Source organism: Anomaloglossus baeobatrachus, chromosome 7 (assembly GCF_048569485.1).
Source record: "Anomaloglossus baeobatrachus isolate aAnoBae1 chromosome 7, aAnoBae1.hap1, whole genome shotgun sequence".
Taxonomy (NCBI): Eukaryota; Metazoa; Chordata; class Amphibia; order Anura; family Aromobatidae; genus Anomaloglossus; species Anomaloglossus baeobatrachus.
Window position 1 is genome coordinate 225,794,051 of NC_134359.1, and position 17,249 is coordinate 225,811,299.

Below are 17,249 nucleotides of genomic sequence, written 5' to 3' on the forward strand. Positions count from 1 at the left end.
GTATAAGATCAGGGCTGGTCAGGAGCAGGGTTAGATCGGTGACTCAGACATCCTCACCTTCAGAGATAACTTTAAGATAAGGGATAGCTAAAGACCCCCTGGTCTGAGGGCCAGTCTAGGAGCCCTGGTCCCCTGCTCTCCCTTTTCACCGTGACAATAAACTTTCCTTCCCATAGGTTCCCATACCTAGGACTATTTGGGACATTGAGTAGACAAAAGGAACACAATCTCATTCTGTAAACCCAGTATCTTTGAAGAATCTTAAAAACTTTATTGTATGAGTAGAATAAATTTGATAAAGGAAAAAAGAGACAGACTCATTCAGCTTTAATAATTTCTAACCATTCCAACTTGCCACTGCTCCACCAAAGATCAGGATGTCTAATATTCCACTGACCATCATGACAATTGGGTGGTTACCACCGCAAATCTCTGGCAGTCAATTGTAGGACTTTTCTCTATAAAATTTTGAAACGTTCTCCACTACCACATTCTACGATTTTATAGATTATTGCCAACACCGCAAGAAAGAACTTAGGTAAAGCAGCTCCATCTCTCAGTTTCTTCATGCTTGATGGAAACTTCAACTCTTGAGTGTACCAAACTGTAACCAAAAAAAAAAAATCCACATTTTGAAAAACAGAAATTCTAATTTATTTTATTTATTTATTTACTACAACACCTTTGCTGTGCTTTGTGTAACCAGGGAACTGGCTTAAAAAAAATAAAGTACAAACAAAAAAATCTGGTAATTCCAGTTAGAATTTTTATGTTAATGGAAAGAAAGGTTTCACCAGATCAGTGTAACAGAAGGAATAAGTTCATTGTATGCACACAGTGAGTTAGCAAAGTCACAAAAATTCCCTAATAATTCTTATAAAGATAAGAGAAGTTGTATATCCAGAACTGAGGTAGAGGTGTGGTTTATTGGCAAATGCATGTCATGAATGTAATGGAAAACACCTAATTCTTTCTTAACGTCAACTTTTTCAGTTGACGTTAGAGAGATCAATAGTGTTGCTGGAATCTGGCATCCAGAGCAAAAATTCTAGGTCTCCAGAGCGCCTCTGTAAAAAGCACCGAGTGCTGACCGTGCTCCATATACCAGGAAGATTTCAACGCATCAGCCATGAACACCTGCGTATAGTGCTAGCCATGAAGGGCTTAAGAGTGCCACCTAATCTGAGCACATACCCTGTAAAGAGTCAAGGCTACATCACTGGAGATCTGGTTGCCTCTGTGACGGGTGTAGAACACTGGAAGCTTATGAAATTGAGGCAATCACTGAATAAAAGAAGGAGTCCAAGGAGGAGACTGAAGAAAAAAGTTCCTTGGAGACCAAGCAGAGCAGAAGCTTGTGTGTGCCGTGCCAGAGAGAGAGGGTGCTCCATACACAAGTATGCCCCGAAGTGAGAGGATGGAGACGATATACCTCAAACTGCAATGTATAAAAGGCTGCACTTCAGGAGGTCATTTTCTTCTCTTGGAGGAGAATTTGAACCTTTTCTGTGGGGCAACTTCCTTTAGGACACTGGTTCCCAAACTTCAGTCCTCACGACCAAAAACAGGTCATGCTTTCAGAATTTCCTTAGCTTAGAAGAGGTGATGAAATCATCAGGGCCATAAAGATCGCGGTCATATGGATCACAACCGCAACTGGGCCCGGGGTGCAGGGGGCCCACTGAACCCAGCCCCTGCTTCAGCTGGATGTGCATCCGACACTGCACATCCAGCTGAAATGCATCACGTTGCAGAGACTCATCGAGTCCCTATACTGCGTGACATGCTGCTTGCCAAACAGAAGCAGGCAGATTTCATCTGTGTCCCAATGACTGAGGGTGGCGCATGGCAATGACGTCATGTGTTGCAATAGCATCAACACCGATGAAAGCTGCTGGCCACTGTGCACTTGCTACACAGGAGGAGGCTGCGTGACATGGGAGCCCTGGACCGTGAGTGCAATGTTGTTGTTTTTTGCAATAGACAGCACGTGGGGACATATTTACCAGATTGGGGACATATATATCACGATGGTAACATATATTCCAGGATGGGGTTATATATATATATTATTATTTATTATTATAGCGCCATTTACTCCATGGCGCTTTACTTGTGAACGGGGTGTACATAGTATAGACAAGTACAATAATCATGAACAATACAAGGCACAGGCAGGTACAGGAGGATAGAGGTCCCTGCCCGCGAGTCTATATATATATATATAGTGATTATGGGCGGCGCTGTGATTGTCATGAGCAGCGTCATCCAAGTACTCGCCCATAATCTCGTGCCCGCGGTAATAGGTAACATGGATGATATGGCCAGCGCTTGCGCATAACGGTGGAGGCAGAGGGAAAAGCGTGGGCACGAGATTATGAGCGGGTACTTGGATGACGTTGCTGATGACAATCACAGCGCCGCCCATAATCTCGCGCCTGTGCAATCACCTCAAAATCTTTCACACTTTGCACAGTGCTCAGTCCTGCGAGAGTGGCACTGGGCATGCGCGAGACCTCTGGAGCACTGGGCGGCGTCCTCATGTATGGAAATGAGCAATGGGGATGGTGTATAGCGGCAGGAGGGGGAATAACGGACGCCAGACAGCCCGCCCCCGAGACCATAAAAACACATTTGCATACAAAAAGGTAAGACTTTATAAAGTATTTTTTTAGGTCTCAAAGGGGGCACAATAGCAACAGGAACCTTTCTAGAATGCAGCCCAGGAGCTGCAGAGGGGATTCTTTTAGTTTTATTGCGAAATTTCTGCTGACAGGTTGCCTTTAAAGTGAACCTGACAGGTGCAATATGCGCTCAGAGCCAGGAGCAGTTCTGGGTGCATATTGCTAATCCCTGCCTAACTGTCCCTGTATACACTAGCATAAATAAAGAGATCTATAGAAAAATTTATTTTAAAGATCTTATATCTTATGCTAATGAGCGCAGGGACTAGTCCCAAGGGCATTACTTCACTTGGCTAGTCAGCTTACATAGCGTGTTAGTACTCACCTCACACAGGGGCGTAATAACATGCTAACCTGCTATGTAAGCTGACTACCCTAGCGAAGTAATGCCCTTGGGACTAGTCCCTGCGCTCATTAGCATAAGATATAAGATCTTTAAAAATACTTTTTCTAAAGATCCCTTTATCTATGCTAGTGTATACAGGGACAGTTAGACAGGGAATAGCAATATGCACCCAGAACTGCTCCTGGCTCTGAGTGCATATTACACCTGACAGGTTCACTTTAAAAGGAACCTGTTACCAGATTTGGGGCCTATAAGCTGCGGCCACCACCACCGGGCTCTTATATACAGCATTTTAACATGCTGTATATAAGAGCCCAGGCCACTGTGTAGAAAGTAAAAATCACTTTATAATACTCACCTAAGGGGTGGTGCAGTGCAGACTGGTCGGATGTTCCCTTTAATCTCTGTTGGACGGGCTGCCCAACTGTTTTGACTCTGCTGGATCCTGGCTGCCCAATCGGTTCTTCTCTGCTGGATCATGGCTGCCCAACCGCTTCGGCTTTGCTGCGTCCTGGCTGCCCAACCGGTTGAGCTCTGCTGTGTCCAGGCTGCCCAACCGTTTAGCTCTGCTGGATCCTGGCTGCCCAATCAGTTCCGCTCTGCTAGATCCTGGCTGACTAGCCAGTTCCGTTCTGCTCCATACTGGCTGTCCAACCAGTTCAGCTCTGCTGGTCCTAACTGTCCAACCAGTTCAGCTCTCCTGGTCCTGACTGTCCAACCAGTTCAGCTCTGCTGGTCCTGGCTGTCCAACCAGTTCAGCTCTGCTAGGTCCTGGGTCTGCCTTATTAAAGTCAATAGCCACTTCACAGGTCGTGCTAAAATCCTATTTTTTTAGGGCTTCACACAGAAGGCCCTGACGGTGCAATTGATGTTTGGCGAAAACACAATGTGATCATAGCCTTAAAGTGACAGGTATTATCTCCCCAATAATAGCACAAATAATAATGTGATGTTGGTTAATTGGGGTTATCCGTCCAGGACGTTTGGATTTTTTTTCTTAAGGGGCTAAGAATTCATAGACAAATAGTTGTTATCTACCTGCCTGTTCTGCACAGCGCTGATGTGTGCCGACTCAGAGCGGTCACAGACGGTTCCTGGTGGTGATTCTGCAGCTTCATTTGACCTCACTGTGTAGAGGTGATGGTAAGGCTATGTGCGCACGTTGCGTATTTGCATACAGTTACGCTGCGATCTGCACCGCAGCATAACTACTTGCATCCTGTGTCCCAGCATAATGTATGAAGATTATGCAGGAGATGTGCGCACGTGGTGTATTAGAGCGCAGCGCTTCGACTGCTGCCCGAAGTGCGCGTTCTAAGAGGTGACATGTCACTTCATTCCTGCGCTCTGCATGCAGCCCCCGATCTGTCTATGGGAGGGGCTGCAGTGAGAGCGCATGGAATCAGCTTTTTTTTTTTCATTACGGACTCTTTCGGCAGCGATTTGAAGTTCATGTGTGCTGTTCAAATCGCTGCAGAAATTTCAGCAGGGACAGAACGCTACGTGCGCACATAGCCTTATGCTTCCCATGATCACAGCAGAACAATGAGTCTTCTCTAATTGCTTCTATTAACCCCTTCACCCTGGGAGATTTTTCATTTTTTTCCTCTCCTTCTTCCAAGAGCCGTGACTTTTCTATTTTTCTGTCAATTTTGCCATATGGGGGCTTGATTTTTGTGGGACGAGTTGTTCTTTTGCATGAAACCATTAGTTTTACCATATAGTCTACTGGAAAACGGGGAAAAAAATCCAAGTGCGGTGAAATTGCAAAAAAGTGCAATTGCACAATTGTTTTTGGGATATTTTATTCACCGTGTTAAATATATGGTGAGGCTGACAGGTCAGTAGGACGCCTCAGGTCAGTACGAGTTCATAGATAACAAACATGTATACTTTTACTTTTATCTAAGGGCTTAAAAAAATTCAGAAGTTTGTCCCTCAAAAAATTGGGCTTTTTGCGCTATTTTCCGAGACCCATAGCGTTCTCATTTTTCAGGATCTGCGGCTCAGTGATGGCTTATTTTTTGTATCCTAAGAGTTTTTAGGGATACAATTTTTGTATAGATGCTACGTTTTGATCGCCGATATTGCATTTTAAATAATTTTTGGAGCAACCAAAAACCATAATTTTGGAAAAAATTTTAGCCACACCGTGTACCGATCACATTATTTGATTTTATATTTTGATCGGGCATTTCTGAACACGGCGATACCAAATATGTGTATTTTTTAAACAGTTTTATTTTCAGTGGGGCGAATGGGTGTGATTTGAACTTTCAGGTTTTTTTATTCTATCATATTTTTAAAAACGTTTGTTTTACTTTTTTAATTTATTTTACTAGCCCCCCTAGGGAACTTTAAGGATCAGAAGTCTAATCACTTGTTCTTTTCTGTTGATCTAGGCTGCACAGCTCTGATCAGCAAAAATGCTTCTTTCCTGTCAGTGCCAGCGCTCTGTCAGGTCTCACAGGAAATACGTCAGGGCAGCAACAGGAGTCATCACATGACTCCGAGCTACCATGGCAACCTTCATCTCCCAGTGATTGCGTCACAGGGCTCCGATGGCAGCGGGGAATGGCGTGGCCATTTAAATCACGTTGTCACATTTTGACAGCATGATCTAAGTGAAAAGCAGGCGTGAGTGGATTGCGGATTGACCTGCGCCTGTTAGCTCCACATTTCTGTTGTTCAAATCAGAAGATGTGTGGGGGGGGTCACCACCGATTCACCGCAGCAGCCGGCGGTAATTACCCCGCCATTACCAAGGACAAACCGGGGTCGTAAAGGGGTTAACCAAAAGCACAACGTTATTAAAGATAATTTATCTAGTAGAGTAGACCTTATATGTAATGTGCAGCTTTTACATAGTGTAGATTAAGGTGTTAGATCTGCATTAGAATAGAATTTTGTAGTTTTAAAATATTCGAATTTAAAATAAATACTATCAAGTTTGCATTAAGAATATTTTATTTTTTTTCTGTTTATCATTATTGTTTATAAAACAATGTGATCGGCAGTGCTGAATGGGTGTGGATGGGGAGTGGTTATGGGTGTGACTAGTTGTGAAATGGGGTTGTCCCTCTTTTCTTTCTTTGAAAGTTGGGAGGTATGGCTTTCCTATGTTCTGATATCCATCTTGTCCTTGGCACCCACCTATGCTTTACTATACATCTTTCCCTCAGCACCCAGCTGAGCCTTTTTCCCTCAGCACAAAGCGTTCCCATGCCATGCTTGTATCTTTGTCCCTCCTTGTAAATAGTTCTCCAAATAATATAATGGCCCCCACATAGCCTTCCATATAGTATAGCGGGTCCCACATAACTCTTCATATATTAGAATGCACCTTCATAGCCCTCCATTTATTATAATGCATTTCCCATAGCTCTGCATGTATTAGAATTCACCCCGTAGTTCTCCATATATTATACTGCACCACATAGTCCTCCATGTTTTATAATGCACCATGTATAAGGTAGCCTCCATAGTCCTCCATATAATATAATGTAGCCCCCATAGTCCTATATGTATTATAATGCAGCCCCATAAACCTTCATATTGTATTATGCAGCCCCCTACTCCTCCATGTATAATGCACCCCTATATTCCATGGCAACACATAAGAACACCAAAGTATTAGGCTATAAAATTGGATTTTATTAAATACACTTTAAAAGACAAAAAGCGAAAAATAAATAAAGAAATACAAAAACACTGCATAAAAGACCAGACCTGGTGCAAACAGAATATATGTATATATCAAAGTTGGTTATAAGTAATTTAATAGAGGGTGGATCTAAGTGACAAAAAGGTGAGCCCTAAAAAAATGACAAACAGCAGGCAAAAAACGGCCAAACATGCAAAAAAGCTAAAAAGACCTTTGTAAAGTGCCAAGTGCTGGAAAAAATTGCACTACTTTAAACCAAAAGATTTTGTTATTTATATTTGGTCACAGTAAGAGGGTCCCGACCAGTACATTGTGCAAACAGGTGGGTCCAAATAAGGTAAGGTGACCAGTGCAATTAATACCTGCAGACAAAAGTATACATGGAGAGGGCAGACTTAATCAAAAAGATCCATTACCTCAAGAGAGTAAAGCACCAGGACAGGCAACCTCAACATATGTTTCCAAATGGGTCTTCGTCAGGAGGTGTGGCTTATTAGTGCAACGCAGGTTTATTTATACAGATAAGTGACCAATCCAAAAATCAAGGAGCTATCATATGACCCAATTCATTAAAAACCATCTGGGGCGGAGAGAAAGTATCAAGAGAGCCAATAGTAGCAGCTAATAGTGCCTGCGTTTCGTTAACAGCGGGGGTGAGCCGCATACGTCATATAGAAGGGGGAATCCTATGTGATCCGATCACATCACTGGCGCATGCGCACTGGGCCGCAAACCATAAAGCAGGAAACCATAAAGCAGGAAATGCCATGCTCCGGGTAATGCAGCCTCTGCGTCCCATGTCGCTAAGCAACCGGTAGGCGTGCACCTGTATAGAGCCGGAGCACAGACAATTCCATGGATAGCAGGCCAGCTAGACGCGCTCTGTGATCGGACAAAGAGGCATAGCTCAGTGGAAAGTAACAATGGTAAGAATCAGGGAATCCCAAACCAGGCAGGCATATAGGATAGAACGTGACTACCTAAAGCACACAATGTTGTATTATGTGAACACCGGATCGCAGACAGCTATATAAGAAAAAACTGCACCCAGAATACTCATAGATAATAAAGGGACAGACATGGCTTTAAAGAATACGGCCCTAGGAGATATGTTTAAGCATATACAACCATGTATAAAATATACAGAATAGAAAAAGGAACAAAAAACAAGAAAAAAAGGGACAAATAATTATGAAAGGCAAGCAAGAAATTTTTTTCTTTTTTTCTTTTTTTCTTTCTTGAAAAAGGGAAGGACAAAATGCAGAGTACTCCTGCGCAGGCCATTCCATGTATAAGGTGTCCTTCATATTGTATTATGCAGCCTCATACTCTACCATGAATAATGCACCCCTATAGTCCTTGTATAAGGTTTTTTTCATGTTGTATAATGCATCCCCATAGACCTCCATGTATAATGCAGCCCCATAGACCTACATCTATAATGCAGCCCTATAGACCTCCATATATAATGCACCCGTATAATCCATGTATATGGTGTCCTTGATGTTTATTATGCAACTCCATAAATCTCCATTTATAATGCAGCCCCCCAGGCCTCCATATATAATGCAGGCCCCCTAGGCCTCCAATGTATAATGCAGCCCCCTAGACCTCCATGTATAATGCAGCACTCCCCAGGCCTCCATGTATAATGCATCCCCCTAGACCTCCATGCATAATGAATGCAGAATTTGGTTGTCTTTTTTTCCATTATCTGGCAGATCTGGACACGGAATTTGTCCTCTACCAGCGGCTACTTCCATTTACTTTTTTGCAATATAAAAAAAAGTATAATTACTTTTCACAGCGCTTGTGGCATTTATTTATTTATTTATTTATTTAGTGCTTGAAAATAACTGGTAGCCACACATAATATTGACACTTTGGGCACAATTTGGCCATTTTCACATAGGGGTGTACTCACTTTTGTTGCCAGTGGTTTAGACATTATTGGCTGTGTGTTGAGTTATTTAGAGTGCACATTAAATTTACACTGTTATACAAGATGTACACAGACTACTTTACATGATATCAAAGTGTCCTATCTTCAGTGTTATCCCATGAAAAGATATAACACAATATTTGCAAAAATGTGAGGGGTGTACTCACTTTTATCACATAAAGTATTATAGCCAGGGGGACTGACTGCAGGAGAAAAGCCAAAGGGACCTCAGTGCTCTGCCCCTGATTGGCCCCAATGGTCTGATTGCTATGGCATCTCCTAGCGATATGTAATAATGTTCTGTGATGGAAATACGGCAGAAAGTTGATAGGAACACGGAGAAAAAATACTGAGATTTGTTCTGAACATAAAACCCCAATTTTCGGTCCATTACAGACACTTCCAGCCCTCCTTTATACACATACAATTCACAACACAAGTAACTTTACCCCAGATATCTCTACAGCTCCTCTAAGTAAATGTACATAATATATGAAGAGATACAGGAGCGTCTGCCCACACATTATCTGAGCAGCTCCATGTAATGTACAGTGTTAGATGAACTCTATGGTAAAATGTACTATAGCGCAATGACTGCGTCCTGTCCCTTTAAATCTGCACATGCCTCTGTCACTATGGTAACTGCATTGATAAGCAGCCAATAGAACTGCTCAGTTTGAATGAATAAAAAAAAAAAGGAAGTTGTTTATCCTCAGTTTGTTACACCTCATCAGAGAGTGAAGACAGACACCAGCGATCAGCGAGAGATTTAAGGTATGAGACGTCATATAAGAGACCGGGCGGCGATACATCCATCACCCGCACTCACACCGGATACCGGGCGGCGATACATCCATCACCTGCACTCACACCAGATACCGGGCGGCGATACATCCATCACCCGCACTCACACCGGATACCGGGCGGCGATACATCCATCACCCGCACTCACACCAGATACCGGGCGGCGATACATCCATCACCCACACTCACACCAGATACCGGGCGGCGATACATCCATCACCCGCACTCACACCAGATACCGGGCGGCGATACATCCATCACCCGCACTAACACCTGATACCGGGGCGGCGATACATCCATCACCCAACACTCACACCAGATACCGGGTGTTAGAACAGTTTTCATGAAAAAAGGGGAGTTATAGTGAACCATATTACAACTTCATGTTCTCATGTAATACTCTCCCAATTATACCAAATGTATGCATACTCCTCAATATTTTTAAACAATGTGATTCCACACAACGGAGTTAAATTATGCTCACTTTATTGAAAATTAGTTAAAACAATCACCAACACACAAAGTGAAATGCTAATACAATATAAAGGCTAAAAAAGTAGTCCTACTGTGTGGTGATCCAGATACAACATAGATAATATACCTGCATTACTTTTCACAATGTACTCACTCATAGCAGAGGTAAATAGTCAGGGATAAACCCATATGATGCAGGAAAACTACAATACAGCCCCCCCAGGGGTCTGACAATCAGGTACACCGTAATAAGGTAAGGTAACAACCACTGTCAAGAATCATTCAAGTAAATAGAGTAAAAGGCAAAACTTGCAGTGATCAGTTGTATCAGAAACGTACCGGATAGATCAGACGGCTGGGGGTGTATCCAGGATCACGAGCCCGAAGCGCTTTTCGGCAACCTTTCTCAAGGGCCGTTACACATTGTCTGTAAGCCGCCACCTTGTGCCCATAAATACCTCCAGGATCCATCCCCGTCCGCCCTCCTGTGACGTTTGAATAGCGCTCACCTGCGGCGAGGCTCAGGTATTAATCACATACACCCGGCGGCTCGACACGGCAGTCCGCGCATGCGCCGGAGCAAAAAGCTCCGTGACGTCATTCACGCATGCGCAGAGCCGCAAAAGGAGCCGCCGGGTATATGCACCCAAGCGTCACGCCCGCAGCCTGAGCGCAAATATGTCACTACAGGGGGACGGATCGGAGAGCAGGACAAAAAGGATCAAACAGAGGCATATTATATACGTTTGCTGGCAGAGACTTATGACAGCCTAACATGCTATGTACATCATTCCACAAAATCCCATGTACTCCGTTCAGACCCACCCAGATATGACTCTATGTAAAATATAATCTATTACTCGTGGACATATATATATTAAGATAGGGGACAGGTCCCATGGGAGAATAATATACATAGAAGGGGAAACAAAAGTACAGATGAAATCCAATACATTGTAGAAATAACATCAAGGGCATATTATGATCATACACCTGCGTCCCTATTAAATACAAAATGGATGTATACATAAACACAGTGTACTGTCTTCCTAAGTTAAAAGGGAACTATGGGCATATTGCCATCAAACAACTGCGTCCATATTGAATACAAAATTGATGGATACGTAAACATCGTATGCTGTCTTCCTGAATCAGAGGAGGCCGTCCAATTCTAATTCCAGATCCCGCCAGGCATTCGAAGATACAGAGCAACAAGGGGATATATGGCAGATCTTCAACCACAGAGGTATTACTATAAAGGACAAACAACATGTAATTAAAATCAACAATTAAAAGAAGCACAGTGATTAAACTGCTACAGTATGCAATATATACAAACAGAGGTGAAACCAACCTCCATTCCCAGATGGACATTACTATAGAGGAAAATCAACTATAGGGGGGGAAGAGTCCCTCATGCAATCAGGAAGGGGGCAAAGCTCAATTGTTCATTTAGGCCCATAGGTGAAAGGGTCCCAAGGGTGAAGATCCACCTAGCTTCCAGTCTGGCTAGGGCAAGTTTCAAATTACCCCCTCTAATACCACCCTTAATCAGGTCGATCCCCACCACCTTCAATCCAGTTGGATCACAGTTATGGTGGACCTTGAAGTGTCTGGGGAGAGACCTGAGAAGGGAGAGGTCCGTCACGGTTGGAGCTTTTTGAATATCTCGGACATGTTCACGGATGCGGACCCGTAACTGTCTAGAGGTAAGCCCTACGTAAACCAAATCGCATGGGCACTTTGCGTAGTAAACGACATAAGTACTACTGCATGAAATGTACTTCTTAATTTGAAAATGTCGTTTTTTGTCCGCTGAAAAAAATTCTTTACCTCTAATAATGTTCCCGGATCCACAAGCTAAACATGCCCCACACGTGAAACAACCCACCCTGGGGGTATTGTGTCCATATATGCCAACCTGTGTCTTAGCCACATAGTGGCTATCCACAAGCAGATCCCGTAAGCTCCTACCTCTTCTAGACGTGACCAAAGGGGCCTCAGGTAAGTCAGTGGCCAGGACCGCATCAGTTTGCAGCACTGACCAGTGTCTCACCAGGGCATCCCTGACACGCCCCCATTGTCCATTAAATGTGGAAATGAACCTGGTTTGGTTCCCACCTTCATCCTTGGTTACCCTATTTGAACCATATAGCAGATGTTCTCTTGGGCTTTGTTTAGCCCTTAAGTAACCCTGTCTGACACCGCGGGCGCCATATCCCCGTTCCCTGAATCGTGCACTAAGGTCTCTGGCCTGGCATTCAAATTTCTGAGATGTCGAGCAGATTCGTTTTGCCCTCAGAAATTGTCCCGTAGGGATGGCCCTAATTGTGGATCTCTGGTGAGCCGATGATGCATGTAAAAAAGCATTAACCGATGTAGCCTTTCTAAAGAGATCTGTCTCAATCAAACCTCCTTCACCAACCTCCATCATAACGTCCAAGAATTCCATTTTTTTCTGGTCAGCCTTATAGGTTAACCGAATGTTCATATTATTCCGATTCAGATCTTCCATAAATTGGTCCAACAGAGGACGGGCACCTTGCCACAGGAACAGCACGTCATCTATGTATCTATACCAGCAGACTACTCTCTGGGCAAGTTTTGAAAAAAATCCGGCACACAAAGATGATTCGTTTGAAAATTTATTATAATTTTTATATTCTTATGGGAAATGTTGAAGACATATGTAAATAAGGTCTATTGAAGAAATATGCAAACAAAGCCTTTGTTTGCATATTTCTTCAATAGACCTTATTTACATATGTCTTCAACATTTCCCATAAGAATATAAAAATTATAATAAATTTTCAAACGAATCATCTTTGTGTGCCGGATTTTTTTCAAAACTTGGACTTATTTTCTCCGAGCACCTATATTTTTTTCTTCCTATCAGTTGAGCCAGGCTTTTCTACTATATTGTACTCTCTGGGCAAGTGGGAGCTCGTGTAAAACCGTTTGCTCCCACCTGCCCAGGAACAGCCCCGCATAAGATGGTGCACATGCTGCCCCCATGGCGGTGCCACGCCTCTGCAGGAAGAATCGGTCCTTGAAAGTAAAGACGTTATGATGGAGGATGAATTCAAGAAGTTCCATGATAAGCTCACACAGAGATCCCTCCAAAGGCCCTCCCATAAGGAAATATCTAGATGCCTCCAGACCCTGTTCGTGCTCGATACAGGTATAAAGGGACTCAACGTCCGCCGTGACTAACCACATATCTGCATCGACATGAACACCATCCAATTTCCTAAGGAGATCGTTGGTGTCCTTTAGGTATGACGGAAGGTTCTGTACCAAAGGTTTTAAGTAGAAATCTACAAAGGTACATATAGGCCCACAAAGGCCACCAATCCCCGAGACGATAGGTCGTCCCGGAGGATTGGCGGCATCCTTGTGTACCTTAGGTAGCAGGTAGAAGGTGGGCAACTTTGGAGTGTTGACCAACAGTCCATCTCTTACCTTTGATGTTATAATGCCCTCCAGGAGTGCCTCATCAAGGATAGACTTTAACCTAATCCTGAAGTCGGGGGTAGGGTTACTGGTGAGTCTGGTATATGTCTCCTTATTGTTAAGTTGTTTAAATGCCTCACGTTCGTATTTGAGGACAGGCCAAATCACCACATTACCCCCCTTGTCCGCACTTTTTATCACAACGTCCGTCATATTTTTAAGTTCCCTAATTGCCTGACGCTGCTGTTTAGTCAGATTTTCACCGGAGCTGTATTTGGGAATTTTCTCAAACTCCTTGGTTACTAATCTGACAAATATTTCTATTTGCGGACACAAGGACAAGGGGGGAAATGTGGTCGACCTGGGTAAAATTTCTTGGGGAAACACCCCAGACACACCCAGCTCGCCCTCCCTTTCTAAGCTTTCTAATACGGCAATAGCCTCCTGTTCCCTCTCAGTCAGGGCCTCATCACCTGACTTTACTTTATGATGTAATCTGTAGAGAAGCAATTTTCGGGCATATAGATGGAGATCTTTTACAGCAGTAAATAAATCAAAGGTGCCAGTTGGTACAAATGATAAACCAAGTTGAAGAACTTGAGTCTGTGCCTCTGTGAGGGTGTGGGTTGAGAGGTTAATTACCTGGAGTTGATTCTTTTTACTACGTAATTCCAGGGACATGGTGGGTGAAATTCCCTTCCTTTTCCCATGTGTCGCTCCACGATGGTTTTTAGAGGCATCATTACATTTTTTCACAGGATCATCATCCTTCTCTTCCATCCCCACACTCTCCCCAGAGGTACGAGATGACATGGAACCTGATCGGGGTCTTCCATGGTAAAATTGACCTGGACGGCCCTTCTTCCATCTATATACTTGTTTATTGGTGTGGTCATTCTTATCCCTCTGTAATTTCTTAGTTTTGGTACTTCTGATTTCATTTTCCCATTTGGCAAATTCACCCTCTACTTCAGTATTAAATTTGGTTAGTTGTTCTTCCGTTAGTTCTTTTTTAATTTTTTCTTGGATGGCTTCAATCTCCACCTCCATTTCACCCACATTTGCTTCATTAAGTTTGATGAGCAATTCCATAAAATGTTTGGAACATGCATTGGCACTGTCCTCCCAAGCTTTAATAAACCATTCCTCTGAAATGGGGAATGAAGGGAATACCTGAATACGTAGACCACGGGGGATCAAACCCCGGGCTACGTATTGCTCCAGGAAACCTTTGTTCCACCATAATTTTGTCCTTTTATGGAGCAACTGTTTTAATCTCTGCATGTCTGCTTGAGACAGATCTCTTTAGAAAGGCTACATCGGTTAATGCTTTTTTACATGCATCATCGGCTCACCAGAGATCCACAATTAGGGCCATCCCTACGGGACAATTTCTGAGGGCAAAACGAATCTGCTAGACATCTCAGAAATTTGAATGCCAGGCCAGAGACCTTAGTGCACGATTCAGGGAACGGGGATATGGCGCCCGCGGTGTCAGACAGGGTTACTTAAGGGCTAAACAAAGCCCAAGAGAACATCTGCTATATGGTTCAAATAGGGTAACCAAGGATGAAGGTGGGAACCAAACCAGGTTCATTTCCACATTTAATGGACAATGGGGGCGTGTCAGGGATGCCCTGGTGAGACACTGGTCAGTGCTGCAAACTGATGCGGTCCTGGCCACTGACTTACCTGAGGCCCCTTTGGTCACGTCTAGAAGAGGTAGGAGCTTACGGGATCTGCTTGTGGATAGCCACTATGTGGCTAAGACACAGGTTGGCATATATGGACACAATACCCCCAGGGTGGGTTGTTTCACGTGTGGGGCATGTTTAGCTTGTGGATCCGGGAACATTATTAGAGGTAAAGAATTTTTTTCAGCGGACAAAAAACGACATTTTCAAATTAAGAAGTACATTTCATGCAGTAGTACTTATGTCGTTTACTACGCAAAGTGCCCATGCGATTTGGTTTACGTAGGGCTTACCTCTAGACAGTTACGGGTCCGCATCCGTGAACATGTCCGAGATATTCAAAAAGCTCCAACCGTGACGGACCTCTCCCTTCTCAGGTCTCTCCCCAGACACTTCAAGGTCCACCATAACTGTGATCCAACTGGATTGAAGGTGGTGGGGATCGACCTGATTAAGGGTGGTATTAGAGGGGGTAATTTGAAACTTGCCCTAGCCAGACTGGAAGCTAGGTGGATCTTCACCCTTGGGACCCTTTCACCTATGGGCCTAAATGAACAATTGAGCTTTGCCCCCTTCCTGATTGCATGAGGGACTCTTCCCCCCCCTATAGTTGATTTTCCTCTATAGTAATGTCCATCTGGGAATGGAGGTTGGTTTCACCTTGTGAGGTAAATCCTGGGATATGAAGAGGAATTATGACTAGAAGTCATAATTGCTCTCATCACTCCCTGGCAGTGCCCCCCTCCCTCCTTGTTCCCAAATGTCCAGCATCTGTGAAGGTGTCACATCCCACTTACACCTCCAACAGCCATCTCCTCTGATATGGAGATGAGATGATGTGAGGACAATGGACCCAGGATGACTCCCTGCCGTCACCCTGTAACAAGAGTTGTATCTCATTAGCAAGGCTTGGAAGTAGCCAGACAGAACGACTCCAGTAAAAAATGGTTCATATCTCGCAAGCCATATCTCCGATAAATATGGCAACCATAAAAATGGTGTTTGCACAGGCGGACGATGCTGGCACACCTTTTTTATGGAAGGGGGAGCTTGGGAAATACCCCAGGCGTGATATCAGCCATATGGGAACTCGTAGACAGGTCATGAGTCCCCTCGTTCTGTAGCTAAATTCATAACTGTCACAATGAGAGCATTGGCGTCCGCCTACGACGCTCCCAGGCAAAGTTATGGCCAATATCCCCTTTGCTGGATAATTCTGATCCATGCAGGGGGAGTGGCAGTGCTTCCCTGTGAGGTCACTAAGGTAGGAGGGGACCTGGATCTGCCCAGGTTGATAACCCTACTTCGGCCATTTTCCAGTGTTCTTCTCGCTGGGGGCACGTGTAGGAAACATCTGTGGGAGTTCCTGGAAACCTGGTCTACAGCGCCCCCCTGTGGCCAGACGCACAAGGTAACTGATTGAATTGCATACCTGTTTGTAAAACATGCTTTATCTGTAACTGTACTCTGACATAACTGTATATTCTGTAGATTCCCTATTGTATATATTGTAGTTTCTAGTGTGCTTTAGGCGATTAAATTATATAATTAATCTTGGGCTGTTCTGTTATCTCGATCTTGAATCCCACGTCTGTGTGTTCGGCTAATAGTTACCGTGAAGCGGTTGGTGGCAGCGAGTTGTGCCAAGGATTATTGTGGGGAGGCCAGTGAGATTCGGGAAGATATTATATATTCCGCCCGCGGAGGTCGGGGGAATATATACCCTCCTCTCACCGGGGACCCTTCAATAATCGGCATAAGTAGTATAGCGGCCTCCTTGCTTATTGTCGGGCAATTCCATAATTGGCCTGACTATAAGAGGGGCGCTAGAGAGCGCGTCACGTGCTCTGTCTGTCGGTCGGGAGGTATAAAGGAGGGGTGACCCCCCCTTGCTACCCCCCGATTGTGACGTACTGGTAGCCAGCGCAGGGGATTTCTGAGTGACCCCCCGGTGGTTTGTGACATATTGGTGGCAAGCGGTGGGATCGAGATAATAGTGTGTGTGAGTGTGAGACCCATACTCCCAGACACTAAAGACTGCCTGCAGCAGCTGTGGCTGCTGGGGTCTTCAGACTAGCTCAACACTAGAGTGTCAGAGTGCAGATACTGTAAGGTGTGTGGAGGCATCAGGTGTCAGTTCTGTGTCAGTGACCAAAAGTCTGCAAGAATGGCTGAGAGCACCAGGAGC

The 17,249-nt window shown here is 44.2% G+C and overlaps 1 long non-coding RNA gene across 1 annotated transcript in view; it reads right to left on the reverse strand.

Annotated features, from left to right (window-relative positions):
* Nucleotides 1–329: 329 nt before the first annotated feature.
* Nucleotides 330–17,249, reverse strand: part of LOC142246089 (uncharacterized) — a 60,137-nt gene continuing 43,217 nt past the window's right edge. Inside the window, exon 3 of the long non-coding RNA XR_012724866.1 lies at nt 330–604. This is a non-coding gene — a long non-coding RNA (uncharacterized LOC142246089). The remainder of the gene's footprint in view (nt 605–17,249) is intronic.